The sequence below is a fragment of the Vombatus ursinus genome, unplaced genomic scaffold (assembly GCF_900497805.2).
Source record: "Vombatus ursinus unplaced genomic scaffold, bare-nosed wombat genome assembly UNPS02010394.1, whole genome shotgun sequence".
NCBI lineage: Eukaryota > Metazoa > Chordata > Mammalia > Diprotodontia > Vombatidae > Vombatus > Vombatus ursinus.
Window position 1 is genome coordinate 3015011 of NW_020950172.1, and position 13874 is coordinate 3028884.

The following is a 13874-nucleotide window of genomic DNA, read 5'->3' on the forward strand; positions in this document are numbered from 1 at the left end:
AAGGAAGGAAGGAAGGAAGGAAGGAAGGATGAAAAAAGAAAGAAAAAAGAAAGAAAGAAAAAAGAAAGAAAGAAAAAGAAAGAAAGAAAAGAATCAGACTTGTTCTGCTTGGCCCTAGGGTTCAGACTAGGAGTAATATGTGGGATTTATGGGGAGGCAGATTATTACTCATTTTAAGGAAGAAATTCCTAATAGCAGAGCTGTCCCAAAGTGAAATTGATTGCCTTGTGAGGTAGTGAGTTCCCCAAGAATAGAGGTATTAAAGCAGAATCTAAACTGATCAGTTGTCAGGGATATCTATATGTGTGTTTTTGTATTGATTGTCGTTCTGTGCTTTATATTTCGGATACTTCTATTATCTTTGCCACTAGACTGCAAACTCCTTGAGAGCAAGGACTTTGTCACATCCAACTTTGGATACTCCAGTCAGGTAGATTATAGCATTTGGCACAAAGTAGGCATTTGCTAAATTTCTGTTGAATAAATGGGAAAAGTTCTTTCTCACGGCCTCTCAGTTCCCTATTTATATCTTCCAGATAGAGCAGAAGATGGAGTAATGTCTATGGTAGAAAAGTGATTAGCCATCTGAAATGTTAGAATCTCATTTACGCTTTTCTTTTTAACTTATCTCCTTTCTGCATAGAATCACAGAATTTCATGTTTGGAAGGAATTTTAGTAGTCAACCAATACAAAAAATATTCAAGGAAGAGGCCCCCCTGCCCTGCCCCCATCCACCAGGCAAGTGCTCATTCTACGTTTATTTGAGGACCCCCAGAAGGATAGAAGTTACCACCTTGTAAGACTGCCTACTCCATTTTGGACAGCTTTCACAGATATGAAACTTTGGTAGCCTAAACTGTATCCTTGCATCTACTACCCACTACTGCTAGTTTTGTCATTGGAGAAAAGGTCTCCAACTTTCTTTAAATTCCTTAGGGTCAATTTTTGTGTCCTATTTTCAAGAACATAGAAAACTCACCATTTCTCTCTTTTCTGAAGGGCCCAAGATCAACCAAGATTTTATTGTAATGCATATTTTAATGATGTATCGGGTCTTCTTTAAGTAAACAAATGATTATCCTTCACAACAAGGTCCCTGATAGGTGGATTTGCTAACTGTTCTTCCCCTCTTTAGACATGATTCTTTGTTTTGTCTTTAGTCACTGACAGATCTATTAATTGATAGTTTAATCGGTGCAATTTGAAGGAGTTTACTAGGGACCACTTTAATTTCAAGTCTGGTCATAAATCAGGATATGGTAGGGCTCTTTCCTACTTTAAGATTTTGAGGTGAAAACAAGTCATTTTAGTATACTGTTAAGACACATTATAGTTATTCTCTGAAGGTAGGAGGAAATTTCTAGTCCAATAATAAGCATATTAACTTGGATCTATATAACACCTTTTTTCTCTGGAGCTCAAAGTGCTTCCATATAGATTATCTCATTTGTTCTCCTAACGTTCCTGTGGGATAGAGAAGGGCAGATGTGAATCTACTTTTCGGAACTGGAGAAGCCTAAGCACAGACAGGTTAGGTTATTGGCCCAAGGTCACACAGTGAGTCAGCAGAAAAGCCAGGAGCTCAAAATGAGATTTGCAAATGGTTTTTTTGCCACTGCAACTAAAGCCTTTTCAAGGAATAATAAGGCAGCTTCTTTTCCTTATACCAGAAAGCTTAACATTCTCCATTAAATTAATATGTAATTTTAATAAAAATGACCTTTTAAAGGGCACTATTTTTCAGTAACTCAGAATATTATCAAAGTAATGCCTTGGCACAGTGCAAGGAATGGCACAGTTAATGTCAGAAGAAGAGAATTTGATCCCAGCATTGCTGTATCAGGGCTGCAGGGACCTTGGCAAATACCTCACCCTCCTATGCCTCAGTTTGCTCATTTGTAAAATTGGAGGGATTAGCTCAGCAGTCCTGAAGAGCTGTTCCAGTTCTCAATGTCTGATCCTACCATGTTCCCAAGACACATGGCTAGTATGATAAAGAGACAGGACTCGAACCTTGACCTTCTGTCTCTATACTCACCCCACACAACCTCCTCTTCTTATTGTTTAAGTATGTTTTCTTTCTGTTATTTTGAGAAATGGTTTGGCAAGTTGAGTTGGTTTCATGACAGTTGATCCTCATCAGAGCAAGCTGTAGGAATACGAACCTCATTAATCTTTGATTTTCTTCATCATCCAATATATTTTTGAGCATTTGAAAACACGATTTTGAGAAGAGGTCCATAGGCTTCACCAGACTTCCAGAGGGGTCTGTGGCACATGTCTACACCAATGGCAAATTACCCATGTTCTAGATAGCGAGCCAAAGCTCAAAATAAACTGTGGGAGCTCCATTGGAATGATGGTCCCTGATCTCCCCAATGGTGCCCTCTGAAAGAGAAGAGGAGTATGGCCTCAGGGGGGCTCAGGAGGGAATCTAGAGCACCAGATTGAGGCTCATTCTCATCACTAACTCTAACTCTCATTATGTTGACCAATTCAGAATCAGCCTCTAAGTCTCCCAAAGTTTATGTTTAAGAATTATAAAGAATTAGTGAAGAATTCTTGGTGAAGAATTATTAGTTAATTAGATGTGTGAATCACTATAGTGGGGGTGGATAGTAAAATAATATTATACAACAGTGAATAAGACACAGTCCCTGACCTCAAAAAGCTTTGAGTTTAGTGGGGGTTATATAATGTACACAACATAATCACAGTGTAGGGGAGAAAGCCAGAAAAGCCAAGCAAAGTTATAAGTTGAGGGTCTCAGGGAAATCTGAGGAAGAACAGAACATTTTTACCTGGTGGGAAAAGACAACTACTAATTGTTTGCTGAATTGGACTGAATGGAGAAGGAGAGATTACATTAATAATAATACTGTTCTAAGACAACAAATGCTTGTGTGTACACTTCCAGATACTTTAGGTTTTCTACAGAATGAGTAATAGAATAAACATTCTTAGAGGCAGGAGGGAACTCAGAGATCTCTAGAACATAGGTACTTGAGCTTTGATAGTCTGGTGGACTATGGACTCCCACTCAGAAATATGATTCTTTTCTTTCTCTTCCTTCCTTCCTTCCTTTCTTTTCCTTTCCTTTCTTTTCCTTTCCTTTCTTTTCTCTCCTTCTCTCTCTCTCTCTCTCCCTCTCTCTCTCTCTCTGTCTGTCTCTCTCTCTCTTTCTCTATAATAGAAGGAAATGCAAGATTTTATTTAGAGGCTACTGAAATAAAGATGCATTCCTTTTTGTCCTCCCATATCTAAGTTCACCATTTCACAGACCCACTGCTCATTCATTCACAGGTCCCTTAGGTATCAGTGGGCCCTAGGTTAAGAATGTTAGACCTAGTGCAACCCTCCAACTTTACAATGGAGGAAAATGAGGCCAGCTAACTTCTCCTATGGTTACCACATGGATTTGGTGTCTCAGCAGGTGTCCCAGATCTCTGACTTTCTCTGATTTTCAGCTTTCTATTACTCCAGTAAGGTATTTTTAACATTGACACAAGAATCCTAAATATAGAGCTGAAAAGGACCTTAGAGGTCATCATCCATTCCAAGGATGACCAGTCTATCCTTCATTTTACAGGTGAGAACACTGATTTCCAGGGAGGTCAGGTATCAGCTCAATGCCATACAGGTAATAAACTTGAGAAGTGGGATTTGAACTCATGCCCTCTGACTCCAGAATCTTTCCCCTGGACCATACTGCCTCTTGCTTTCTGATGGAAACCCTTGGATTCTTGATTCTTCTTTTGCTGCCAAGTATGAGTTGGAGGAAAGACAGAGTAGAAGCAGTAACCCCTCCTACCTCTATTCTCATTCCAGATTAGATTATCTCCCCACAGGACAAAAGTAGAAAATCAAACAAACAACAAAAAAAAAAAACTGGGTGAGCTAAGGAGAGGCAGATTTAGGCATGATGTGGGAAAGATCTTCTAACAATAGGAAATGGCATGGGCTACCTTGGGAAATAGGGGGCTCCTCATTCCTGGAGCTCATCAAGCAGAAATGAAGTGATCATATGGGAGATATCAAAGGGGATATTTTAGTTCTGGGACATGCTTACCCAGATGGCCTCTGAAGTTACTTCCATCCATGAGATTCTGGCACACTGCGCCATTTTGTTGGAGTCATCATGACCCTTCCCCAGTATTATCTTTGTTGCTACAGTAGGCTCCAGTAAATGAAAAGGGCGAAGGGCTATATTCCTTCAGACTCCACAAAGCCTTGCTTTACCTACGACCTAAAGGTGAAGATAAAACCTATTCCCCCTCCATCTTCTGGACATGCACTCATTTCCGCATGAATAGCAGTGGTGTCCAGAATGTGAGAAAAATTAATATGCACTTGGGTGCCTAACAATTTACCCATAAACCACCCTTGGTCTTTGATCCTTGGATCTGAAGGATTAAAATCAGTCATCCCAACAAGCAAAGTGCTGGAACACTGTTATTTTTACCCAGTTAATAAAGAGGCATTGACCCCATTACCCACAACTTTAATTACTACTGGGCTGAAGCCCATCAGCCTGGTGCAGGATTCTGGGTGTTCATGGAAGGACATTGTTTTAACTTTGCAGGAGACAAAGTAATGATCAGTAAATCTGCTTTACCTATTGACACTGAGACCCCTTCAAAGTGCTAAGCTTCTGGTGGGGAGAGCCCTGGCAGGAAGGTATTCTCCAGGCAGTGGTCCAGGGTGACGGATTTTGTGCTGAGTTGCCAATTGAGTGCTCTTAGATTAAGCTCTTAACCATATTGACTTAAATTATGTCAACTAAATGGAAATGAGAGGAAAGACTTTGCTAATATGCAAGGTACCTCACTAGGGACTCAGTTGTGTTGAGAAAACCAGCCCTTCCTCCTTGCTTTCCTGTCTCACTTGATAGCCCTGGAATCCTCTGGTCGGGCTCACTAACCAGAGAGGCAGCACAGCACAGGACAAAGACTGCTGGGTTTGGAGGCAGGTGGACCTGGGTTCAAATCCTCGATATGCCATGTACTAACTGTGTAACCTTGGGCAAAATGCTGAACCAATCTGGAACTCAGTTTCCTCATCTATGAAGTGAAGGGGTTGGACTAGATAGTTTCTGAGGTCCCTGCCCAGGCTCTGGCTTCAAACCTTGATGACATCTGACTTTTCCTGCTCCTACATCAGCCTTTTCCCCCTCTGATCAGTTATCAGCTCTTATCTTTGCTATATTTAAATCTCCAACATCCATCTTCTACTCCACCACAGTCAGACCCTCACCCTCCTACATCACCTGGACTGTTTTGGTAGCCTCCTAACTGGCCTCTTTGCCTCCAGATTCTCTATTCTCCAGTCTATTATTTACAGAGCTGCCAAAAACATCTTCCAAAGGCAAAGGTTTCATGGCACTCCCTTGCTTGAGAGCTTCAATGATTTTCTATTGCTTCTGGAATCAAATGCAACTGCTCTGATTGGCATTCAAGACCTTCCACAATCTGACACTAACCAACTCTTCTTCTTCTCCTCCTCCTCCTCCTCCTCCTCCTTCTTCTTCTCCCCCACCAATTGGGGTTAAGTGACTTGCCCAGGGTCACACAGCTAGTAAGAGTCTGAGGCTGGATTTAAACTCAGGTCCTTCTGCCCTATGCGCCATGGCACCTCCTAGCTGCCCATCATCTAATTGATCCTTCCTCTAATGGCAGCACCCCTGACAAATAAGCCTTCAGTCTCTAATGGGACACTTCTAGGATGGGGATCCCATTGCCTCAGGCAGCAGCCTCCTCTATTGATGAATTACTTTTAGGCTTAACATTGTTATTATTATTTTGTGATCCCTTTTAGCATCTCTAGCTTTCTGGAAGGAGCTGACTGTACTTCTCTTGGAGTCAGAGGACCAAGGTTCAAATCCCTGTTCAGACACTTATTAACTTATGTGACCCAGGGTAAGTCTCATTCCCTTTTGGCCCCCAATGTTACCATTTATACAATGTGTTGGACCAGAGGATTGTTGAGGTCTTTTCCACCTTTAATATTTTATTACCTACATTGTTATGCTTACTTAGGTCAAGGACTGTGGACTATATACATCTTTAGGTCAAGCACAAGGGCTGGCACACAGTAGGTGCTTTGTGGTGTGCCTGAATTGGCACAAATTCCCTTCCAGATGTGCAAAAATAGTTCATTGTCCATCAGAGATAACAAGTCACCTGAGAATGATGGACCATGCTCTGTCCACAGCGAGGAAATTGGATTCCTCCATGGATAGGGTGAATAAAATTCTCTCAGGCCTCAGCACAGTCAATGGCCCTTGTCTCCTAATGGGGTGCATAGGGGTCAGCATGAAGAATGGCAGGCAGGGACAGCCTGTCTGTGGGGCAGGCTGAGGTCTCTGAGGAGACAGGGTTCTAGTGGCCACAAGAACCACAGTGAAGAACTTATCGGTAGCAAGGCATAGGTGATGACTATTCCCACATTGTCAATGACAAAGTCCTCATCTGAAAAAGGAAGACATGGGCAATGAACCAAGGTCTCTTAGAATGACAATGCTGGGGAGGGAGGGGTGCCTTAGACCATAGAGCACCAAGTCTGGAGGGGACCTTAGAACACAGAACGTATCATGTCAGAGCCAGTAGAGAGCAGAGAGCAGAGAATAGAGAATGTCAAAGACAGAAGAGAGTTTAGGAGATGGGGGACAGAACATTCAAGGTATGAAGAAGCCCACTCAGCTGGGAGGGACTCCTAGACTGTAGTATATCAAAACTGAGTGAGGAGAATGGAGAGGGACATTATCACACAGAATTCAAAGGGTCAGACCTGGAAGGGAGGTCAGAACCTGGAACAGAAAAAACTTGATTGATCAGGAACCTTAGAACACAGAAGGTAGCATGTCTCAGCTGAGAGGGACTCCAGGATATTGAACATCAGATCCAGGAAGTTTCTTCAAGCTCATTCAATCCAACACCCACATCTTATAAAGGAGAAAACTGTTGATCCCACAGATTGTGACTTTTCCAAAGTCATTATTCAATACAATTTAATTCATCGAACATTTATTAAACATCTTTTCCATGGAAACCACTGTGACTGGTATTGGTAATACAGAAACAAAACAAAACAAGAAACTGTCTCTCCCACCAAGCAGCATTCATTCCACTCAGGGCATAGCAACATGTGTTTGAGTAGATAACCACACAGCATATCCACAACAATGTTGGGGTTTTGAAGAGATCCCACAATTAGCCTGATCACAGAAGGCCTGTGCAGAGGATGATGTGGCAGTTGAGACAAGAAAGCACAGGAATCAAAAAGACTGAAGGAGGATGGACATCATGGAAGGCTTGAAGTCTTGACCTCCATGCGGAGGTCAGAGACGGCATGGCATGCCTAGCAACAATAAAACCATTTGTAATAGTCTGCATTAGAGGGGATGAGGGACTGAACTGGTGATAACATCAGTGGAGAGGAGAAGGCAAAGTCAAGACATGGTATGGAGGCAGACTCATAAGTGCCAAGATTTAGAACTAAAAGGCTTCTGAGGATCCTAGATTTTGCCCTGGAAGGGGCTGTAGAGGACTACTGGTCCAATCTCCTCCTTTTACAGTGGAGGAAACTGAGGCACAGAGCAATCAAGTGACTTGCCTAACATTGCACATCTATTAAGTGTCAGAGAGGAGATCTGAACCCAGCTCTTCCTGACTCCATGTCCATCACTACTGTCTTTGTATTGGCTGTCTACTGGGCCTGAAATGCTTAGCCCCCTCTCCTTCACCTCTTGGTTCCCCTGGCTTTCATGGTGACTTAGTTGAAGTCCTCCTTTCTGCAGAGGTTTTTGCCAAACTCCCCACCTCAGATCACTTTCCATCTACTCTGAATGTAGCAAATATGTACCTGGTTATTCATATGTTGGCTCACCATTTAGAATGGGAGCTCCTTGAGGGCAGGCATTGCTTTTGCATTTCTTTGTAATCCTAGAGCTTAGCACAGTGCCTGACACATAGTAGGTGCTTAATAAATGCTTGTTGTTTCCAGAGCTGGTGCTTCTTCAGCTTTTGGCAACCAATTGGCTATGATGAGTGGAGAAAGAGGGAAAATTCAGGGACAACTCTGAGGCGATGATGCTGGGTTTTGGACAGGACAATGGTACTCCTGTAGGAGAGATGAACGACTTTGGGTAGGACGTGATAAGTTACATTTGGGGCACATGGAGTTTGAGAAGTGGAAATGCCAGGAGACAGCTGGAAACACAGGCCAGAAACTCTAGAGTAGGTGTACAGATGTGGGGCTTTCATGAAATCCAGTTTTCTTAGATTCCTCAGATAAAAGAGTCTTCAATCATATTAGAATTCCCTGCCCTGCTTTCCATGGATTGGGAAAAACAACCACAACAACCACCACAACAACAAACAAAACCAAACCAAAAAAACCATGTCTTCCAAGGTCCAAAGTGGCCATCAGGTCCAAGGTCCTGTTGACCAAGAATAATCTGACTTTGAACAGCAGGAAGCCAGGAAAAGATGGCCCCACTGGTGGAAGTCTGAGAGGTAGACATTCCCACCCTTCTTCTCAGAGTGCTTTGCTCCATATTTCCATAAAATGCCAATGATAAAATAACAGTCTTTGAACATTATGAATATGGATTTTTTTTTTTATACTTCAGGCCAGAGAAATTATTTCTCAAAGCACACTCTCCCATTTTATCTCTGGGCTAGTCTCAGACTTGTTCAGGGGCCACACAGGAATATAGCTCAGCAGTCCAATTCCACAGAGAGTTTTAAGTACCTGCTGTGTGCCCAGCCTTGTGCTGGGTCTAATCAATTACTGAACAAGTACTTATGAGCACTGTGCTAGTAGGGATCTTGGTGCTAACAGTACCCAGAATGAAAGGACCTTTACTCTCAAGGAGCTAACATTCTAATAAGAGAGAATATCAGAGGTGAGAGGGGACTTAGAAAAGGGAATGCCAGAGTTGGGAGGGAACAGGGAATGTCAGAACTGGAAGGGAGCTTAGTACAGAGAATGTCAAAGCTGGGAGGGAGCTTAGAACAGGGCATGTCAGAGCTGGGGGGAACTTAGAAGGAATGTTAGAACTGGAAAGGGTCATAAGCTCATGTGAGAGTATGGAGGGACTGTACAAAAAGGAATGTCAGAGCTGAATGAGAACTTAAAATCTAGGCTATAGATTATTAAAGCTGGAGCTTCATTTCAATTTTCTATACACACACATGTATGTTGATATGTATATATACACATATGTATATATGTAAATGATTCACCATATGTTACATATGTATATACACACATGCATGTATGTATGAATATGAACTGCTTACTCTGTCCAAGGCTTAGAACTTAAGTGTTAAGGATAGGAGGCACCTCAGAGATGGTCTGGTCCAGGGGTGGGGAACCTGAGGCCTCAAGGTCACATGTGGCCACCTAGGTCCTCAAGTGTGACCTTTGGACTGAGTCCAAGTTTTATAGAACAAATCCTTTTAGTAAGGGGATCTGTTCTGTGAAGTTTGGATTTGGTCAAAGGGCTGCACTTGAGGACCTAGAGGGCCACATGTGGCCTCGAGGTCACAGATTCCCCACCCCTGGTTCTAAGCCTCTAGTTATGCAGAAGACATTGATTTTCTTCCAGGTGAGGGGACCCAGCCCATGTTACCTGGTGAAGAGCAGCCCTGGGACCAGAACCGAATTTCCAGGCCAGAGCTCTAGTCACCAGGCCACATTGTCCCCAGGGCCACTTTCCCCTCATGGGTTTCCAGGGCACTGAGTAAGAGTCACCTGAGAGCTGGAGTTCTTCCAAAATCCTTCCCACTGCCTCTCTGTCCCGACGGGCCCTCCCTTGCTGCAGAGCATCTCTCTGGGCTGGCTGCAGTAGCCTCCCATGACCCTGCTGACATGAAGAAGCATGACATGCTTTGTGCTCTAACAAGAAAATGATCAGAGCTATCTGCCACCATGGCCTCAGGACTCTCCTGAGCAGGGATGATTCATCTTGAGCCTCCCAAGGATGACAGCAAGCCCATCAGGAGAACGTAGGCACTGATTGGCCAGAAGTGATGGGGATGGTGGAGTTAGCCTTGAGGTTATGGACCTGGAAACCTGGATGATTGGGACTGCCACAAACAGCAAGAGAGAAATGTATGTCCTGGGCCCGCCTGCTCTGACCTTCAGACTCGTCCTGGCCCTCTCTGTAAAATGAGGGGGTTTGAGCACATCAGAGAGAGGTCAGCCAGGATAGTGAGGGGGGGCAGGGTATCCAGGGCCTGCCTGAGGGAATTGGGGAATGTTTAGAGGAAGAAAAGAGGATGGGGAGTGGGGAACTGAAGTGTTGTAAGGAGCCTGGAGATTAGCCATGCTCTGCCTGGCCCCAGAGAACAGTACCAGAAACGATGGGAACACTTTACAGAGAGGCACATGTAAGGAAAAACATTCAAACAGCCAGCTCTTTTCCAAAGTGGAATTTTCTGCCTTGGTAGATGGTAACTTCCCCATCAGATGGGGTCTTAAGGTGGAGACCAGATAACTCCTTAGGAAGAATGTTGTAGAGGGGATTCCTGAAAAACAAATAAATAAAATAAATAAAAATGAAGTACTTACCATATGCCAGAAACTGTTAGGCCCTGGTGATACAAATACATGTAACAGAAAGAATTCCTGCCCTCGAGCAGCTTACATTCTAATGGAGAAAGGCAGCTCATAGAGGGAAGCTGGGGCCAGGGACTGGTGATTTGGACAGGGAAGTCAGAGAAAATGTGACTGGAGAGGCATAGGGTAAAAGGTGACCGTGTCTCACCAGGAATGAAAGCAGTGGTTGAATCATTGTTTTCCTAGCTAAATGTGGAGAGTGTGAAAGGCAGGAGAGTTTGGGTCCAGACTAGAGGGAGGGAATGCTCCTTGGGGAGAAGTCTCCAGTGGGTGCCCCCAGGGCTCTGCCCTGCCCTCTCTTGGTAATCTTTCCTGGCCTGGAGGTGGGGTGGGGAGGAGGAACAGCATCCAACCCTCTCTTCCCACTTTCTCTTCTCCTTTCCATAAGCAAATCTCTCTGCTACCTGTGAGACCTAGGACTGAGAGGTCTTCTGTCTTCTGTCAGATGCCGGAAAAAAAGACAACTCCATTCTAGGCTCGATGTGCAAACATGAATTTATCTGGATATTGGGGAGGGGAGGGAAAGGAAATGAGAGTGTTTACAAAAACTTTTTTTTACATAGATTGTCTAGGTGTGCTCAGCTAAATTTACCCAGCTATAGTCTGTGCACATTCTTGCTTTGCTTGATTGATAAATAACTTTTTTTAAACTCACAGAGAGATGTGTGTGTGTTTGTGCATGTGCCTGTCTTCAATAATACTCCTGGCCAACAGTCACTGAATCAGAGATCCCCAGTGTTTGCAGTGGTGCCTCAGCTGGCCAAAGCAGTGCTGAGAGAACATAGCACAGGCAAAGTACTGTGAAAAAGAGCGAGCTCATTCCAATCCTGCTGTAGTCTTCAATAGTCCTATTAACCTCCCTGAGCCTCAGCAAATCAGTCAATAATAATTTATTAATTACCCACTATGTGCCAAGCACTGTGCTAAGCACTGGGGACACAAAAAGACAATTCCCGCTCTCAAGGAGCTTACAGTCTAATGGGGGAGACAACATGCCAATGACTCTGAATGGACAAGATTTGAACAGCGTGAATCGGAACGATCAATGGAGGGAGGACGTTACAGATTCTTCAGCTGTAAAGAAGGCTAATCCTATGGCATCTCCCCTCCCAAACCTTTTTGAGAACATTGAAACAACCTAGTGAGAGTGAGGATGCCCACACAGAAGGGACCTCAAAGGTTATCAAGATCAAGCCCTTCATTTTACAGAGGAGAAAGCTGAGAACTTCTAAGATAGGTGACTTGCCTAAGACCACGCAGGTAATGGGGTGCAGAAATGGGATTCAAACTCAGGTCCTCTGAGTCTCTTAACACTGCATCATGTTGCTTCATGGGTCATCATCTTCATTATCATCATGACCACCACCCTCCAGACTGGGTCAGAAGAAGGGATACAAGGACATTATCAAGGTCTCTCTGAAAAACTTTGGAATCGATTGTGAGACATGGAAGATATTGACACAGGACCACCCAGCATGGTGTGCCAACATCAGAGAAGGCACTGTACTCTATGAGCAAAGCAGAATTGCAGTAGTGCAAAAGAAATGTGAGATGCACAAATTTAGAGACATGTCCACTCCAAATGTACATGTAGATTATTTGTGACTGACCTGTGGCAGATCCTTCTGAGCTCATATTTGTCTGATCAGTCACAGTCAGACTCAGTGTACCTTGACCCCATCACAGTGATGTCACTTTGGTCCTCTTAGAACATGGATGACAATCAACCAATCAATCTAATTATTTCCAAGATATTTAAGCCCCAGAATTTTTTGCCATATGTGCCCAAGCCTCTCCTCCTCCATTCCTGAATAACCAAAGAACATCAGTAATGATCAGAACTGGGCTATATCCTGGCATTTCTGGCTGGGTGATGAATATCTTTCATTCCTTTGGAGCTTGCTCTATTTTAGAATAATCACAGTTGGCATTACAAATCCCACATACAAGTTAAATGACACAATTGGCTGGCTTTTTTCACTGCCTGTTCATTTTATACATTTCTAATGGTTTAATCATCCAAGCATCTTAATGAGGTTGGTTCTTCACTCATTAAACTATGTTGATGGCTACTTGGGCCAATGAACCTCCAGTAGGAGTAACCTATTATCATTATCATAAGAGTTTCTTCCTATTATCATTATCATAAGAGTTTCTTCCTTTATAGTTCTATATATTGTTCTAGAGCTCCAAGGGACCTTTAAGACCACTGAGTTCAACTCTCTTGTTTTACGGATGAGAAAACTGAGGTACAGAGTAGTTAAGAATTCACACATGGTCACACAGCTAAAAAATATCTGAAGGATTTGAACGCAGGTCTTCCTGACTCCAAATAACAAAGCCTGAATCATCACTTATCAGGGATGTGGTTAAGGAGATTCTGTTCAGGTATAGGCTACACCAGAGGGTGGCCAATGAGATCTCTTCAAGTTCAAATTTAGGGAGAGCTCTGACTCTAAGAGGAAGGAAAGCTGGGGCCAAGTCCTAGGTACTCCATTTAGGAACTTCAGAACTCTTCCAAGAAAATCATTTTGGTAAGAATCACTATGCCAGTGGGTGTAGAGAGGCACATGGAGAGCTGGCTTTGAAAGACCATTCAAGTCTTGTCTCAGACACACATTGGCTGTGTGACTCTGGATGAGTCACTTACCTTCTCAGTGACCATTGGCTTACCCTCCAGGACTCCAAGGAGTGTAGCAGGTGTAAATGCTTTCTGCCAATGAAATCACAGATTGGCAAAGAAACAGAAAAGCAGACAACAAAAAAATCACATCACTCGATACTAGATGGAAGCTATAGTTGCTTCTTTTCTCACAAGGTAGAAAGCATTTGTGTTGTTATCTCCATTTTATGGATAAGGAAATAAAGGTCAGAGAGGTAATTACCAAAGGCAGTGACTCAAACTCTTCTCATGTTCATAGACTCATCGACTGCTAGTGCTTGGAGATCATGTCTAGCCTTCATTATTTTATAGACTCTAAAGATGAGAATGAAGAGACTGGCCTTAAGGTTATATAGCTGGTACATTATGGAATCACTCATATGGAGCTAGAAGAGGCCTCACACATCACATAGTTCAACTGCCACATTTGATCAATGAGGAACCTCAAGTCCAAGTGAATTAAGTGACTTGCCCAAGGTCATACTGCCTTGGGTGCAGGATTTGCACTCAAGTCCTCTGAACCCAGAGTCAGTGCCTTTCCCATGGTACTAAGGCTCAAGGCCACCTGCTCCCAAGGCCTGAGCACAT

The 13874-nt window shown here is 43.3% G+C and overlaps 1 pseudogene; it reads right to left on the bottom strand.

The window, feature by feature from the left end:
* The window catches only part of LOC114037416, a 193303-nt pseudogene that overhangs the window by 164769 nt on the left and 14660 nt on the right, over window positions 1–13874 (bottom strand).